The sequence below is a fragment of the Mustela nigripes genome, chromosome 12 (genome assembly GCF_022355385.1).
Source record: "Mustela nigripes isolate SB6536 chromosome 12, MUSNIG.SB6536, whole genome shotgun sequence".
In the NCBI taxonomy this organism is placed as follows: domain Eukaryota; kingdom Metazoa; phylum Chordata; class Mammalia; order Carnivora; family Mustelidae; genus Mustela; species Mustela nigripes.
Window position 1 is genome coordinate 157291571 of NC_081568.1, and position 19751 is coordinate 157311321.

Below are 19751 nucleotides of genomic sequence, written 5' to 3' on the forward strand. Positions count from 1 at the left end.
ATCAGTGGCTTTCTTATACACTAATAATGAAAATACAGAAAGGGAAATTAGAGAATCAATTCCATTTACTATAGCACCAAGAACCATAAGATACTTGGGAATAAATCTAACCAAAGAGGTAAAGGATCTGTACTTGAGGAAATACAGGACACTCATGAAGGAAATCAAAGAAGACACAAAAAGATGGAAGACCATTCCATGCTCTTAGATTGGAAGAATAAACATTGTTAAAATGTCTATACTGCCTAGAGCAATCTCTACTTTTAATGCCATTCTGATCAAAATTCCACTGGTATTCATCAACGACCTGGAGCAAATAATCCTAAAATTTGTATGGAATCAAAGGAATCTCTAAGGAAATGTTGAAAAACAAAAATAAAGCTGGGGGCATCATGTTACCTGGTTTCAAGCTTTATTACAAAGCTGTGATCACCAAAACAGCATGGTACTGGCATAAAAACAGACACATAGACCAGTGGAACAGAGTAGAGAACCCAAATATGGACCCTCAACTCTATGGTCAAATAAACCTCGACAAAACAGGAAAAAATATACAGTGGGAAAAAAACAGTCTCTTCAATAAATGGTGCTGGGAAAACTGGGCAGCTCTATGTAGAAGAATGAAACTCTGCCATTCTCTTACACTGTACACAGAGATAAACTGAAAATGGATAAAAGACCTCAATATGAGACAGGAATCCATCAGAATACTAGAGGAAAACATAGGCAGTAATCTCTTCGATATGAGCCACAGCAACTTCTTTCAAGATATGTCTCCAAAGGCAAAGGAAACAAAAGCGAAGATGAACTTTTGGGACTTCATCAAAATCAACAGCTTCTGCACAGCCAAGAAAAACAGTCAGGAAAACAAAGAGGCAACCCACGGAATGGGAGAAGATATTTGCAAATGACAGTACAGACAAAAGGTTGATATCCAGGATCTATAATGAACTCCTCAAGCTCAACACACATAAAACAGACAATCATATCAAAAAATGGGCAGAAGATATGGACAGACACTTTTCCAATGAAAACATACAAATGGCTATCAGACACATGAAAAAATGTTCATCATCACTAGCCATCAGGGAGATTAAAATTAAAACTACATTGAGATATCACCTTATACCAGTTAGAATGGCCAAAATTAGCAAGACAGGAAACAACATGTGTTGGAGGGGATGTGGAGAAAGGGGAACCCTCTTCCACTGTTGGTGGGAATGCAAGTTGGTGCAGCCTCTTTGGACAACAGTATGGAGATTCCTCAAGAAATTAAAAATGGAACTTCCCTATGACCCTGCCATTGCACTCCTGGGTATTTACCCCAAAGATACAGATATTGTGGAAAGAAGGGCCATCTGTACCCCAATGTTTATAGCATCAATGACCAAATGGTCACCAAACTGTGGAAAAAACCAAGATGCCCTTCAATGGACGAATGGATAAGGAAGATGTGGTCCATATACACTATGGAGTATTATGCCTCCATCAGAAAGGACAAATACCCAACTTTTGTAGCAACATGGACAGGACTGGAAGAGATTATGCTGAGTGAAATAAGTCAAGTATCATATGGTTTCACTTATTTGTGGAGCATAACAAAAAGCATGGAGGACATGGGGAGTTAGAGAGAATGGGGTTTGTGTAAATTGGAAGAGGAGGTGAATCATGAGATACTATGGACTCTGAAAAACAATTTGAGGAGTTTGAAGTGGTGGGTGGTTGGGAGGTCGGGGTACCAGGTGGTGGATATTATAGAGGGCACGGATTGCAGGGAGCACTGGGTGTGTTGAAAAAATAATGATACTGTTATGATTAAAATAAATTAAAAAATATTTATGTGAATCTAATAAATAATTTTTTGTTTTAACAAACTATCATTATATGGCTTTGTCATTATCAAAGTATTGTCTTTGAGAACCATGTTTCTTCTAATATGCATGACATTAAATTACTCTAAAGAATCAATAAGATGTTCTCAATGTCACAAAATTAATTTTTTTAAAGATTTTTTATTTATTTATTTGACAGAGAGAGATCACAAGTAGGCAGAGAGGTAGGCAGAGAGAGGAGAGGAGGAAGCATGCTCCCTGCTGAGCAGAGAGCCGATGCGGGACTCGATCCCAGGACCCTGAGATCATGACCTGAGCCGAAGGCAGCGGCTTAACCCACTGAGCCACCCAGGCGCCCCACAAAATTAATTTTGAATCATAATTCAAAATTTGAAAAATTTTGCCTACTATTTTTCATCTAATTATGCCTTGTTTACTGAGAAATGTGAACTTTTTAGGAAGAGGGGTGGGGATAGTGTATAGGTAGGTAAATACATACATTCAGATCCTCAAAATGGGTGAGAGTTATGATTTCATCAGCTCCATACTAACCAGAAACCTTGTTCCAAATTTAGCAACAGACCTGGACTAGATCCTGGAATGTAGATTCTATTTCCAAAAACAGTAGATATTGTATTTTTAGTTTTCAAGCCTCTTTAAGACTAGAAATTGTTATAAACTAATAGTCATTTATCACCAGCTTATATAAAACAAACAAAGCCACCTGGCTTTGGATCAATGGTTTTTAATTGAAATTCATTTCTGTTGGCCTTTTTATTCCATAGTCAAAAGAAAACATGAGTTTGTGGCATGTGAAAGATGGAGGAACAATGGAATAACACTGCTAATAGAGGGAGAGCAGGAATGAAGTGGGTAGGCTCTTAGCTGAAGTTTTGTCAATGTTTTTACTGCTATCCCCAAACTTTAACATTTTAAATTTGTCAGCAACTAACTCAGAAATTGAAAACAAGGAAATGCTACTTCTAATGTCATTGACCTTAGTGTTCTTTCCACAGAATCCTGAGATAGTTGTCACCTGGCTGCGTTGGTGGAAAACGTTTCTAGAATATTCCCCTGATATAATCACTTGCTCTCCAAGTCATTTAATCTCCACTGGTGGGAAATTAGAGTGGGCATGATGAAGAGAGCTTCTTCTCATTATTCCATTAAAGTATAATGAGACCCTGGAGCCTAGTGGCCCTGGAGACCTAATATGGGCAGAGAATGGGATGGGACTTAGAATATTTCCAGAGATTGTAGAAGTTATCCAGTTCAACCTCTGATCAAATAAGGTGTTATTGGTACCAATAGACCCAGGAAAGTAAATGGTGAGATTTTACTTACCAAACATTAAGTAAAACTTATGAAGAATGTCATAAATACTAATTAAAGAAATAACTGTGTAATATTAGTACCATTTCAATTTTGCAAAAATGGGGTCAGGTAAATTTCCATACAATTACTAGGGAGCAGATTCACCTCTCAAACCAGGACTATCACCAGCTCTACAGTCAGTCTCTCCTGCCCCTAAAATGCCCATGGAGCTCAGGGATGCTTTTCTCTTTATAAATCCTTTGCAAAAGGCCCCAAAATGAACAAAGCCATTCAAATACTAAAGATAATAGAGTGGAGAATCAGAGACCAACTAAAGTAAAGTGTGCCATAGGCTGGTTAGAAAGAGCAAAGTTGTAAATAGTGATGTCAGCAGAGCAGGGTGGAGCTGGTGCAAATCAACACAGCACTGAAGTGAGTCCAGAATAAAATTAGGGAGGCTGCAGAAATATTGATAATGGGTCTTGAAATGTGACTGAAGAAACTAATGATTATGACAATATAAGGTATCACTAATTACTTAATATTTATAAGTCAACAGTTTTCAAGAAGTCTTTGTAATGTTTCACTTTTCTCACCTATTTGAATTTCAGTTTCTACTCATTCTTCCATCTCCACCTCTAGCCCACAAGTTTCTTGAATGGTGTGTTAATGTCTTATTTATCTTGATGCTGAGTTTATGTTTAAAATCATTCCTGGAACATAAAAATTACTACGAAATAATAGGGAATAAATGACAATGCTAGGAAGAAAATATTATTATCTCTACTTTTCTGATAATGAAGTTATGAAATTTTCACAGATTTGCCCAAGTATGTGACACATCCCTAGTCTCTGCTGTGTCATGATTCTGTGTTTCATTTCTATTTTCAAGAACAATGATTAGACAATGGGAAAAACAGAAGTATGGCCCAAGGTTTATTTTTACTGTCAAGGTGACCTCACATAATTCATTTCTTGCTATGTTATAAAATATAGCATGGGAAGGATTTAAAGTCTCTTTGGTTTTCTTTTTTTAAATATGACAATGTTCTAACAGATAAAATGTAGAATAGGTTTTTATTTTGGCAAAACTAGAGCTACTTAAAAGAGAGGCTGAAAATAAAGTCCAAGTTGACTTATTGTTGAAGTGATTCACATATTTTTACCTCTATCTCAAAACCCAAAATTAACAACCTGTGTCAAATAGTTGGAATTCCACTTATTACAGAATGTTTATAATAATTATAAAACTCCAAGAAATTACCAACCTTTGGTGATTGACTTTTCTATCAAGTTGATTAAGTTTATTCAAGTCCAACCAAACTTTTCTATTGCATATTCTTGTTTCCAAAATTCTTCAGTAGATGGTGACTATTCTCATAAAGAGGCACTAGGAATTCTCCCTACAAAATAAAAATGCACATATTTAATGTGATATTGACAAAGATCAACACATATTTACTTCCATTGGCTCAGAGGCTGGACCCTGAGGCTGGTGTGTGACTCCAAAATAAGGATCATATATGAGATGGATTTGAGGGAGAACAAATGATGAATTCCATAAAAGGAAGCCAGGAAAGTTCATGCTGTGTTAAAATCGTGACTCTGGGCCTTATTTCACAAACCTTGTGGGATTTCTCTTCAATTAATTAGCAGTACATCGAACTTGCTTTAATTCTCAGAACATTCTCACAAAGGTATCTAAAGGAAAACATCCAATTTTTTCCCCCACTGGACACTAGAAAATGTGTAAAATATCACTTCCCTTAGGATTCTGAGCCTGTTCTAATCTTTAGGATTCTCTAGGGATTTGTTCCTTGAGGATAAGTGAAATATCTGTTGATTCATTTAATATACTGTGAAATTATCTAGGTAAACACTCAATATTTTACCATTGTATGACAGTATTATAAAATACAAATCAATATATACTAATAAGAATAAATCCTCATTAAAAATCTGTCCCCAGAGAAGATATTCTACTTCACCAGAAACCTGTTAAGACTACTATATTAACTCAGTAAATTTTCAAGATACAAAATCAATATAAATAAACCTTGCATTTATATACACTAACAAACTGTCAGAAAAAGAAATTAAGAAAAAAATCCCATTTAGGATTTCATAAAAAGCATTCTTTTCTTAATGCATTCATTGCGTGAAAAGAAAGGAAATACCTTGGATTACATTTCACCAAGGGGGAAATAGACATCTACAATAAAAATTATTAAACACTGGTGAAAAAATTCCAATCATGGATTAGAAGAAATAATGCTGATAAAATGTGCATATTACCCAAAGCAATGTGAAGATTCAATGGAACACTTACCAGATAGTTTTATTTAAATTCCAGTTAATTAACATACACTGTAATATTAGTTTCTGCTGGACAACATAGTGACTCAACACTTCCATACAACCCCTGGTGCTCATCACAATTGCACCCCTTAATCCCCATCATCTATTTGACCTGTCCCCCCACCTATCTCTATTCTGGTAACCATCAGTTTGTTCTCTATAGTTGAGTCTTTTTCTTGTTTTACCTCTCTTTCTCTCTCTTTTTACACTTTGGTCATTAGTTTTGGTTCTTAAATTCCACATATGAGTGAAATCATATGGTATTTGTCTTTCTCTGATGGACTTACTTTACATACACTCTAATTCCATCATTGCCGTTTGAATGACAATATTTCATTCTTTATGGCTGAGAAATATTACTATTATATATATATATATATATATATATATATATATATATATATATATTCTCCCAAACTTAAGTTTTATATCTTGTGATGTTACTGAATTCATTTTTAAGTTCTAGAATATTTTTGGAGGAATATTTTGGATCTTCTACATAGAGTATTATGTTATCTGTAAACAGCGAACATTTTTCTTCTTCCTTACTGATTTAGGTGCCTTTTATTTCTTTTTGTTGTCAGATTCCTGTGGCTAGAGCTTTCAGTTCTATGTTGAATAAAAGCAGTGAGAGTGTATATCCTTGTCTTGTTCCTGATCTTAGGGAAAAAGCTCTATTTCGGGACGCCTGGGTGGCTCAGTTGGTTAAGCGGCTGCCTTCGGCTCAGGTCATGATCCCAGCGTCCTGGGATCGAGTCCCACATCGGGCTCCTTGCTCGGCAGGGAGCCTGCTTCCCCCTCTGCCTCTGCCTGCCTCTCTGCCTGTGCTTGCTCGCTTTCTCTCCCTCTATCACTGGCAAATAAATAAATAATCAAAAAAAAAAAAAAGCTCTATTTCCCCAATGAAGTTAGTTTCAAGTTTTTTATACATGCGCTTGATGATGTCGAGGTATGTTTGTCCTAAACCTACTTTATTTTTTATCATGAATGGATATTGTACTTTGTCAAAATCATTTTCTGCATCTATTGAAATGATCATTTTGTTCTTACTCATTCTCTCTCTTTTTTTTTCATGATGCTTCTTTATTTTTATTTTTTTTTATTTTTTCAGCATAACAGTATTCATTATTTATGCACCACACCCAGTGCTCCATGCAATCGGTGCCTTCTCCAATACCCACCATCTGGGTCCCCCACTCATTCTCTCTTAATGTAATGTGTCACATTGATAAGTTTGTGAATATGAACCACACTTGAAACCGATGAATTAATTCCACTAGATCATAGTAAATTATTTTTATATGCATTGTTGGATTTGAAATACTAATATTTTATTGAGACTATTTGCATCCATGTTCTTTAGGGATATTTGCATCTAGTTTTCTTTTTCTTTTTTTGGGAGGGGGAGGTTTTTTTTTTATTTATTATCAGCATAACAGTATTCTTTGATTTTACACCACACCCAGTGCTCCATGCAATCTGTGCCCTCTCTAATACCCACAACCTGGTTCCCCCAACCTCCCACTCGCCACCCCTTCAAACCCCTCAGATTCTAGTTTTCTTTTTAGTGTTGTCTTTATCTGGTTTTGCTATCAGGGTAAAGATGGCATCATAGAACAAACTTAGAAGTTTTCCTTCATTTTGAAAAGTAAAGGTTTCCTTCATTTTCAGTTTTGAAAAATTTGTGAAAAAATGATATTAACTCTTCATTTTATGTTTGGCATAATTCTCCTATGAGTCCATAAGTTCTTGTAATTTGTATTTTGGGTGCTTTTGATTACTGAATCAATTTCTTTACTGATTATTGGTCTGTTGAAATATCTAATTCTTCCTGTTTCAGTTTTGATAGTTTATATGTTTCTAGGAATTAAGACTTTCTTCTAGTTTGTCTAGTTTGTTGGCACAGTTTTTCATAATATTCTCTTACATGTATTTTTTTCATGATTTTTTCTGTTATTCCTCATCTCTCATATGTGATTTTATTTGATCTTTTCCTTTTTTTTCTTGTTAAGTCTGGCTATATGTTTATCGATTACAATATTTTTTTTTCAAAGATCCAACTCCTGATTTCATTGATTATCTCCATTTTTCAATATTTGTATCATTCATTTATTCTCTAGATTTTATGGTTCCCTTTCTTTTGATGGTTTTAGTTTTGGGGTTTTTTGTTTGTTTATTTTTTGTTTGTTTGTTTTCTTCTAGCTCTTTAAGGTGTAAAGCGTTTTTGTTTGATATTTTTTTCTCTTGAAATTGGCCTGTATTTTTCTAAATTGTATTAGAACTGATTTTGTTGAATCCCAAAGGTTTTGGTCAATCGTGTTTTAATCCTATTTTTAAATGTCTTCTTTGACTTCCAAGTTGATCCATTCATTGCTTAGTAGCATTTTATTTTTCAGCTTTCTGTATTTGTGGTGTTGGCAGATTTTTATTTCCTTGTCTACTTCTAGTTTCATAAAGTTCTGATTAGAAAATATGCATGGTATGGCTTCAATTTTGAATTTGTAGAGTTGTTTTGTGGGCCATGATCTATCTGGAATGTCTCATGTGCACTTGAAACAGGATGGAATGTTCTGAATATATTTGTTAAATTTGTCTATTCCTGCATGTCATTAAAAACCCTTATTTCATGGTTGATCTTTCTGGTTTAGATTATCTGTCCACTGTTGTAAATGTGGTGTTAATTCTTCTAATTCTTTTTATTATTATTAATTCATTCTTACTTATTTTTTATTAAGTGTTTTATGTATTTAGATGTTCCTATTTGGTTTCAAAAATATTAAAATTGTTATATCTCCTTGTAGGACTATCCCCTTTATTATTCTGTAGTGTACTTTGTTGTTTTTTGTTAAAATCTTTGTTTTAAAATTTATTATATCTGATGCATGTGTGCTACTCTGGTTTTCTTTTGACATACGTTTGCCTTTTAGATGTTTCTCCATCCCATCACTATTGATCCAGAGGTGTTTTTAGGTCGAAACTTAGTTCCTGTAACCATCATATAGATGGATCTTCTTATCTTAATTATTCTGTAACTCTATTTTTTACTGGAACATTTAGTCCATGTATATTCAAAGTCATTATTGACAGACATATATTTATTGTTATCTTAATATTTGTTTTGTGGTTGTTCCTGAGAATTCCTCTGAACTTTTCTTGTCTCTTTGATGATTTGCTGATATTCTTTAATGACATATTTGGATTCTATTTATTATTTTCATATATATTAGTGGTTTTTAAAAATTTCTTTTCAGTATAACAGTATTCATTGTTTTTGTACCACACCCAGTGCTCCAGGTAATATGTACCCTCCCCAATACCCATCTGGTTCCCCCAACCTCCCACCCTCCTCACCTTAAAAATCCTCAGGTTGTTTTTCAGTGTCCATAGTCTCTCATGGTTCACCTTCCCTTCCAATTTACCTCAATTCCCTTCTCCTCTCCATCTCCCCATGTCCTCCATGTTATTTATTATGCTCCACAAATAAGTGAAACCATATGATAACTGGCTCTCTATGCTTGTCTTATTTCACTCAGCATAATCTCTTCCAGTCCCGTCCATGTTGCTACAAAAAGTTGGGTATTCATCCTTTCTGATGGAGGCATAATACTCCATAGTGTATATGGACCACATCTTCCTTATCCCTTCATCAGTTGAAGAGCATCTTGGTTCTTTCCACAGTTTGGCGACTGTGGCCATTGCTGCTATAAACATTAGGGTACAGATCGATCTTCTTTTCACTACCCAGTAGTGCAATGGCAGGGTCATAGGGAAGTTCTATTTTAAATTTCTTGAGGAATCTCCAGTGTTGTCCAAAGGGGCTGCACCAACTTGCACTCCAAACAAGAGTGTAAGAGGGTTCCCCTTTCTCCACAACCTCTCCAACACACGTTGTTTCCTGTCTTGCTAATTTTGACCATTCTAACTGGTGTAAGGTGGTATCTCAATGTGGTTTAATTGAACCTTGCTGATGGCTAGTGATGATGAACATTTTTTCATGTGTCTGATAGCCATTTGTATGTCGTCATTGAAGAAGTGTCTGTTCATATCTTCTGCCCATTTTATGATATGACTATCTGTTTTGTGTGTGTTGAGTTTGAGGAGTTCTTTAGGATACTGGATATCAACCTTTTTACTGTCAAATATCTTCTCCCATTCTGTGGGTTGCCTCTTAGTTTTGTTGACTGGTTCCTTTGCTGAGCAGAAGCTTTTGATCTTCATGAACTCCCAAAAGTTCATTTTCACTTTTGTTTCTTTTGCCTTTGGAGAAATATCTTGAAAGAAGTTGGTGTGGCTGATATCGAAGTGATTACTGCCTATGTTCTCTTCTCGGATTGTGATGGATTCCTGTCTCACATTGAGGTCTTTTATCTATTTTGAGCTTATCTTTGTGTACGGTGTAAGAGAATGATCGAATTTCATTCTTCTACATATAGCTGTCCAGTTTTCCCAGCACCTTTTATTGAAGAGACTGTCACTTTTCCCACTGTATATTTTTTCCTGCTTTGTCGAAGATTATTTGACCATAGAGTTGATAGCCCATATCTTGTCTCTCTATTCTGTTCTACTTGTCTATGTGTCTGTATTTATGCCAGTACCATGCTGTCTTGGTCATCATAGCTTTTTAATAAAGCTTGAAATCAGGTAACGTGATGCTCCCCGTTTTATTTTTGTTTTTCAACATTTCCTTAGCAACGTGGGGTCTCTTCTGATTCCATATAAACTTTAGGACTATTTGGTCCAGCTCTTTGAAAAATACTGGTGGAATTTTGATGAAATGGCACTAAAGGTATAGATTGCTTTAGGCAGTATAGACATTTTAACAAGGTTTATTCTTCTGATCAAAGAGCATGGAATGATCTTCCATAATCTTGTGTCTTCTTTGATTTGATTCATGAGTGTTCTGCAGTTCCTCGAGTACAGATTCTTTATCTCTTTGGCTATGTTTATTCCCAGGTATTGTATGGTTCTTGGTGCTATAGTAGATGGAATCGATTCTCTAATTTCCCTTTCTGTATTTCATTGTTAGTGTATAAGAAAGCTCCTGATTTCTGTACTTTGACTTTGTATCCTGCCACATTTCTGAATTACTGTATGGGTTCTAGGAGTTGAGGGGTGGAGTCTTTTGGGTTTTCCATATAAAGAATCATGTCATCTGTGAAGAGAGAGAGTTTGACTTCTTCCTTGCCAATTGGATAACTTTTATTTCTCTTTGTTGTCTGATTGCTGTTGCTAGGACTTCTAATACTATGTTGAACAAGAGTCGTGAGAGTCGGCATCCTTGTTGTGTTCCTGATCTCAGTGGGAGGGCTGCAAGCTTTTTCCCATTGAGGATGATATTTGTTGTGGGTCTTTCATAGATTTTATGAAGGTCAGGAATCTTCCCTCTATCCCTATACTATGAAGTGTTTTAATCAGGAACAGATAATGGATTTTGTCAAGTGTTTTTTTCTGCATCAATTCAGAGGACCATGTGGTTCTTCTCTCTTCTCTTATTGATTTTTTCTATCACATTGATTAATTTGCGAATGTTGCACCATCCTTGTAGCCCAGGGATGAATCCAACCTGGTCATGGTGGATAATCTTTTTAATGTGCTGTTGGATCCTGTTGGCTAGGATCTTGTTGAGAATCTTAGCATCCATATTCATCAGTGATATTGGTCTGAAATTCTCCTTTTTGGTAGGGTCATTGCCTCGTTTTGGGATCAGGGTGATGCTGGCTTCATAGAAAGAGTCTATAAGTTTTTCTTCTGCTTTAGTTTTTGGAAACAGCTTCAGTAGAATAGGTATTATTTCTTTTTAGAAGGTTTGGTAGAATTCCCCAGGGAATCCATCAGGTTCTGGGATCTTGTGTTTTGGAGGTTTTTGATCACTGCTTCAATCTCGTTACTATATATGGGTCTATTCAGGTTGTCAATTACTTTTTTTTTTTTTGTCCAAACGTGACTTTTTATTGCTATTGTGTTTTTTTTTTCATTTATTTATTTTCAGCAGAACAGTATCATTATTTTTTTCACCACACCCAGTGCTCCCTGCAATCCGTGCCCTCTATAATACCTACCACCTGGTACCCCGACCTCTCACGCCCCCACCACTTGAAACCCCTCAGATTGTTTTTCAGAGTCATAGTCTCTCACAGTTCAACTCCCCTTCCTATTTACCAAGATGCTCTTCAATGGATAAGGAAGATGTGGTCCATATACACTATGGAGTATTATGCCTCCATCAGAAAGGACGAATACCCAACTTTTGTAGCAACATGGATGGGACTGGAAGAGAGGGTCAATTATCATATGGTTTCACTTATTTCTGGAGCATAACAAAAAGCATGTCAATTACTTTCTGGTTCAATTTTGGGAGTTTATAGTTTTCTAGGAATGCATCCATTTCTTCTCGGTTGCTTAGCTTATTGGCATATAACTGTTGAAAATAACTTCTAATGATTATTTCTACTCCCTTGGTGTTAGTTGTGATCTCTCCCTTTTCATTCATGATTTTATGAATTTGGGCTTTCTCTCTTTTCTTTTGGATTAGTGCGGCCAATGGTTTATCGATCTTATTGATTCTTTCAAAAAACTACCTTCTAGTTTCATTGCTACGTTCTACTGTATCTCTGGTTTATACCTCATCAATCTCAGCTCTAATCTTGATGATTTCCCTTCTTATGTGTGGAGTTGGTTTGATTTGTTGTTGATTCTCCAGTTCTTTAAGGTGTAGAGGCAGCTGCTGTGCTTTGGATTTTTCAATGTTTTTGAGGGAGGCTTGGATGGCTATGTATTTCCCCCTTAGGACTGCCTTTGCTGTATCTCATAGGTTTTGGACCGAAGTGTCTTCATTCTCATTGGTTTCCATGAATTGTTTCAGTTCTTCTTTGATCTCCTCATTGATCCAAGCATTCTTAAGCAAGGTGGTCTTTAGCTTCCAGGTGTTTGAGTTCCTTTGGAACTTTTCCTTGTGTTTGAGCTCCAGTTTCAAAGCATTGTGATCTGACAATATGAATGGAATAATTTTAGTATTTTGGTATTGGTTGATTCCTGATTTGTGACCCAGTATGTGGTCTATTCTGGAGAAGGTTCCATGTGCACTTGAGAAGAATAAGTATTCTGTTGCTTGACAGTGGAATGTCCTGTATATATCTATGAGGTCCATCTGGTCGAATGTGTCATTCAATGCTCTTGTTACTTTATTGATTTTCTGCTTCGATAATCTGTCTGTTACTGAGATAGGCATGTTATGATCTCCTACTATTAATGTATTCATATCAATATGACTCTTTATCTTGATTAATAGTTTTCTTACATAATTGGCTGCTCCCATATGGAGGGCATTGATATTTACAATTATTAGATCATCTTGGTGGATATTCCTTTTAAGAATTATGTAGTGTTCTTCTGTACCTCTGTCTACAGTCTTTAGTTTAAAATCTAATTTATCTGATATGAGAATCGCTACCCCAGCCTTCTTTTGAGGCCCATTGGCATGAAAGATGCTTCTCAATCCCTTCACTTTAAGTCTGGGTGTATCCTTAGATTCAAAATGGGTCTCTCGTAGACCACATATAGATGGGTCCTGTTGTTTTATCCAATATGCAATCCTGTGTATTTTTATGGACACATTTAGGCCATTCACATTGAGAGTGATTATTGAGAAATACATTTTTATTGACATCATGTTACCTTTGAAGTCGTTCTTTCTGTAGATTGTCTCTATATTTCTGTTCAATGCTATTCTGAGGATTTTTCCTCTTTTATATAACCCCCCTTAATATTTCCTGCAGTGTCAGCTTGGTGGTCGCATACGTTTTTATGCCTTGCTGGTCTTAAAAACTCTTTATCTCCACATCCATTTTGAATGTCAGTTTCTGTTTTTCTCATTTAGTACCCTAAATATATCTTGCCACCCCTTTTTGGCTTGCCAGGTTTTTTTCTGACAAGTCCTATGTTATTCTGATGGGCTTTCCTCTGTATGTAAGTAGTATCTTTGTCCTAGCTGTCTTCAAGTAGGCCTGCCTACAATTATAATTCCTCATTCTTGCTATTAGGTGTCTCGAGGACTTTCAAGAATGTGTAATATTGGAGGAAAACTATTCCTCCTCTAGTACATCAACGCTTGTTCCATTTGGAGGAACGGGAAAATTTTAATGAAGAACTTGTTCCACTATATCTTCTAGACTTCTTTCTTTCTCCTCCCCTTCAGGGATTCTAATAATTCTGACATTGGAACATTTCATGGCATCATTTATATCCCTGATTCTGTTACGTGGCTTCTAAGCTGTTTTTTCCAGGCTTCCTCCTGATCATTTCTATCTATTTGTCCTCCTGATGACTAATTCTATCTTCTTTCTCAGTTACCCTAGCTTTTAGAGAATTTAGATTAGATTAGAACTCATTGAGACCATTGTGAACATCATCTCTGCTGGCTTTCAGTTTTGACCTAATCATTTCCATTTGGTCATCCATGGCTTTCTCCAATCTAGTTATTGCCTGGATAATTTTTAGCCTGAATTCCCTTTCTGACATCTTGTCTATGTCGATAGCCATTAATGCTGTTGCAGATGGCCCAGCCTGTGTATTTTTCTTCTGTTGGGCATAGATCCTCCGAGTCATTTGGGTGAGAGATGGCTGAATGGATGCAGCTGAATGTATCTACCGGGGTGCAGTCAAGGTGCATCCTAGAATGCTCCTGAGCAATCAGGATTCTCCACCCAAAGGAGAGAAAAAAGAAAAGAAAAAGAAAAAAAAGGGAAATAGACAGATAGAGACAGGAAAAAAGGGAAGATAACAGAGAAGGCTCAGCCCAAATGGGCCCCACGTTAAGGTTTATGAGGTATACAAACAAAAACAGACAAACAAAAAGACTGATAAAAGTATATGCAATATATATATATATATATATGTGTGTATATATATATATATATATATATATATATATATGCAAAAAAAAAGAAGAAAAACCTCATCAAAAAGAATCCCAAGTATAAGATTTATATATTATCAGGACAAACACAAATACACAGAAAAACTGGCAGAAGAAAAAGTTGGGAGAGTGGTTATAGATTCTCAGTGTGGGTGAGGAAGATTATTTTGATTCTTCTTGGATGTATCTTGATTTCCTTGTTAAAGGACAAACTTTCCTAAGATAAATGGGGATTAAAAATTGGTTTACCTATACGGGTAGCATTGGTTGGGAAGAGGGGGTTACCTTAAAGTTTAATGCTATATGAATATTAAAAAATAAAAATAAAAACAAGAATAAAATAAAATAAAATTGAAAAAAAATTAAAATAGAAAAGCAAAAGAAAAACAAATGAACCAGAATAGTGGGAACGAATCAAAAAGGAAAGTTGTATCTATGAAGTAGTGGTGATTGTTTTATTGTTGTCTTTTTTTTTTTTTTCTTTTTCTTTTTCCTGATTGAGTTTCTGGGGGAGGGTCCTGCTGCATGGATTATCAGACAATGTTCCTGGAGTTAAGTCTTCCAGCCCCCCATCAAGTGGGTAGGCTCTGAGGAAACTGGTTTTTCAGGCTTTAGTTTTCTGGACGTTTTTATATTTGTTCATTTCTTTTCTCTCACCTTGACAGCTTTTGATCATTTTTGGAGGTTTAGAGGAAAACAAACTGCACCCCAACCACCCTCTCAAAGAGAAGCCTCAGTCTGTTCCCCTCTGGGTCTCCAGGCCACGTAAGTTTCCCTTAGGCCACTGGCAGAGCACGTTCCGAGTCGTGGTCCCTGGGGACACAGGAACTCCGGCTTATAACCAAAACCATGTCAGCAGCAGCTGTCTGGGCAGCTCCAGACCACCGGAGTAGTTCCAAGCAGTGATCGCATGCTGAGATTTTCCTGCTGGCCCTGGTTGGCATGGCCTGGTATTATTTTCCAATAGGTCGCCCCTGGTGGCTCCCTCCCCCTTTTGTTTATCTTCTGATATCAGTCCAATGTTCCCACTCTGCTTTACCTGCTCACTGGTGTCTTCTGCCCCCATAGAGATCCAGACGTGTATAATTCTGATCTCAGGCTGATTTCATGGGTGATCAGAGTTAGTTAGTATGTAATGAGCTCACTTTAAGGTACAGGTTGAAATGGTGCCTTCCCCTACTTTCCCACCATTTTGTTTCCCCCCATACATTAGTGTTTTTGATACATGGTTACCACCATGTATGTAACCACTTCTGTATATAGCAGGTTTTATTAAATATATGGCCATTTAGGTTTTAATACATAGCTTACTCCTCACCTCCCCACGTTTTAGGTATATGTTGTTATATTTTATATATTTTTATTAGGTGTGATACTTGAGTGATTTTTTTTGCAGAAATATTCATTTTCACTTTTTTTGGGTTTCCTACCTTTATAGTTTCATTATTGTTCTCTCCCTTCTACTGGGAGAAGCCATTTTGAGTCTTACATTATTGTTGACTTAATGGTCATGAACTCCTTTAGGTTTGTTTTGTTTTGTTTTTCTGGAAAGCTCTTCCTCTTTTTTGAATAGATGAGATCTGTCTTGAACTCCCTTCTATTCTGAATAACACTCTTGATGGACAAAATTCTCTTGGTTGCAGATTTTTGGCATTAAACACTTCAAACATATCATGTAATTTGCTTCTGGTTTTGAAAGTTAAAAAAAAAAAGCTTAAAAATCTCCCACTAGCCTTATTGGTTTTGCCCTGTAAGTTACTGTCTGCTTTGTGTCTCTGCTTCTTTCTTTCTTTCTTTCTTTCTTTCTTTCTTTCTTTCTTTCTTTCTTTCTTTCTTTTTTTCTTCCTTCCTTCCTTTCTTTCTTTCTTTCTTTCTTTCTTTCTTTCTTTCTTATTTTTTCTTTTTTTAAATTTTTTATATTAAATTTATTTTCAGCATAACATTATTCATTATTTTTTCACCACACCCAGTGTTCCATGCAATCTATGCCCTCTATAATACCCACCACCTGGTACCCCCACCCCCCCCCCCCCACCACTTCAAACCCCTCAGATTGTTTTTCAGAGTCCATGGTCTCTCATGATTCACCTCCCCCTTCCAATTTCCCCAACTCCCTTCTCCTCTCTAACTCCCCATGTCCTCCATGCTATTTGTTATGCTCCACAAATAAGTGAAATCATATGATAATTGACTCTCTCTGCTTGATTTATTTCACTCAGCATAATCTCTTCCAGTCCCGTCCATGTTGCTACAAAAGTTGGGTATTCGTCCTTTCTGATGGAGGCATAATACTCCATAGTGTATATTGACCACATTTTCCTTATCCATTCGTCCGTTGAAAGACATCTTGGTTCTTTCCATAGTTTGGTGACCATGGCTATTGCTGCTATAAACATTGGAGTACAGATGGCCCTTCTTTTCACATCTGTATCTTTTAAATTTTTTATTTATTTTCATTGTAACAGTATTCATTGTTTTTGCACCACACCCAGTGCTCCATGCGATCTGTGCCCTCTCTAATAAGCACCACCTGGTTGCCCCAACCTCCCACTCCCTGCCCCTTCAAAACCCTCATATTGTTTTTCAGAGTCCATAGTCTTTCATGGTTCACCTCCCCTTCCAGTTTTCCTCAACTCCCTTCTTAGTTATCACTACATTTTGCCACTTTAATTACAGTATTTTTTGCTGTCTTTTGCTTTTATTGATTTTTGACAGGAGTTCCCTTTGTCTCCTGGATCTCAATATCTGTAACCTTCTCCAAATTAGGGAGGTCTTCAGCTATTATTACTTCCATAATATTTGTCCCCTTCTTTCTCCTTTATCCTTCTAGAAGTCCTATAATATACATAGTATTTTGTTTGATGGAGTCCCTGAATTCTCTAAGTCTATTTGCCTGCACCTAGAGCTGTGCAACGGTTTCAGCATGCCTGAGAATAATGGTTAGACACTGCAATTGGCAACCATACACCAGGAGGCTACACAAATCATGCATGACTTTAACAAAATTTGCCATGATTCTATGTTCAAGTCTAGTAGTGGGATTAAGACAGTCCTCAGGAGTACTCATGGGTGTGACACACTGCTCTCAATTGGGTAGCAAGTATCCATGTAACCTGGCCTTCCATAGTTGTCTCTGTTTTTATGCTGGAGGAGGCTTGAGGGAGGAAAATGGCACCTTCCTTTTCCTTCCATTTTAAAGAATTTTCCCAACATGCTCTAAAATCAATATGAACAGATGTAATTCTTATTTGTCCTTGGCATTGTGTAAACTACTGTTCTTATGTTGCCTCTCAGAGAAGATTGGAGTCTCTTTAAGGGTGGAGACTTAGTTATCACTTGCCCTCATCCAGTGTTGAATCAGCTGACATTTGAAGCTCCATGCTCCAAGACCCACTGGTTATGCAGCATGTGTTCAGCCCTTCTGTCTTTCAAAGTCAAATGTTATGGAGATTAGCCTTCCCTTTGTGAGCTCCCTGGTGTTAGGGCTCATTTCTCTGCCCTCTGTGTACATACATTCCCCATCCCTCTTTCAGGCTGTCTCCCTCCAGCTTTCTGAATTCTCTAACATTTCTGATGACACGTCTTTTCTATATTTAGTTGTGAGGTTTGTTCTCTCAGTCTCTGGATCACTCCCCAGTTTATTGATTTAAATGTTGATGATATCTACATTTAAATGTGGGATGTGGTAGAATACTGGTCACCCTACTTGGCCTAAACTACCCAAGCTAGATTAAAAATAATAAAGATAATAACTGTAATAAGAGACTAAGAAGGACACTAAATAATGATAAAGATAGCTCAGTAAGTGGGTATAACAATGGAAAATATTTATTCACTCAAAAATAAGTATTGATGTACATAAACTATTAATAACCATAAAGAAAGAAATTGACTATTAAAATAATAATAAAGAACTTTAACAGCTGACGTACATCAATAGAGAGATTATCCACACAAAAACATCAACAAGGGAACAGTGGCTTTGAGTGATACATTGGAGCAGATGGATTTAACAGATATATATAGAAACTTAGAAAAATGCCAAGATGAAGAAATTGATCTCAAAAGAATGAAAATATTAAGGCCACAATCATATATATAAGATAAAGACATATAAGTAATGTGCTTGATGGAGAATTTAAAGCAACAAACATAAGGATATTCAATTCGTTTGAAAAAGTAATTAAAGGCATTAAGGAGAACATTACCACAGACATGAAAGAGTTTAAAAAATATCAATCAGAGATGATGAATACAATAAGTGTGATTGGAAAAGGCTCAATGCAATAAACAGTAGATAAGAAACGGTTATGAATCAGTGATATAGAAGATAAATTACTGGAAAATACTGAAGCTGAACAAAAGAGTGAAAGAATTATGGAACATGAGAATAGACTTAGGTAAATCAGTGACTCCATCAAATATAATAACATTCACATAACAGGAGTCCCAGAAGAAGGTAGAGAAAAAGGGGAAGAAAATTTATTTGAAGAAATGATAGCAGAAAACTTCCCTAATCTCGGAAAGGAAGCATACACTGTGATAAGGAGATGCAGGGAACTCCCATCAAAGTCAACAAAAGCAGACCAATAGGAAGACATATTTCAATTAGATTTGGAAAACGTAGTCATAAAAAAAAATCTTTAAAGCAACAATACAAAAAAATTATTAATTTACAGGGGAAGATCCATAGGGCAATTCTCAACAGAAACTCAGCAAGCAAGTAGAGAGTGGCATAATATATGCAAAGTGCTGAATGGGTAAGATCTGCAGCCAAGAATAGTTATCCTGCAAGGCTATCATTCAGGATAGAAAGAGAGATAAAGAGGTTCCCATACAAACAAAAACATAAAGAAGTCCATGACCATTAAGCCAATCTTGAAAGAAGGATCTCAGGGAATCTTTAAGTAGAAGGGAGAGAAAAAAATGTCACCAAGACAAGAAAGGAACAGAGAAAATCTCCAGAAATAATGACAAGACAAGTAATAAAATGGAGCTAAATATTGATCTATCAAAAATTACTTTGAATATAAAATGGCTAAAAGTGACAAAAACTACAATGTATCAGAAAGGATAACAAGAAGAAGAAGAAGAAGAAGACACATCTATATCTTGCCTAAAAGATACTCATTTTAGACCTAAAGACATCTGCAGAAGGAATGTGAAGCAATGGAGAAATGCTTACATGGAAATGAACAAGAAAACAAAACAAAACTCACAAATATACACAAATGAGACATTTAAAAAAAGACTTTGGAGAAGGCAAGATGGCAGAGGATCAGGGGACCCCATTTAAAGTGGTCCCCTGAATATAGCTGGATATCTATCAAACC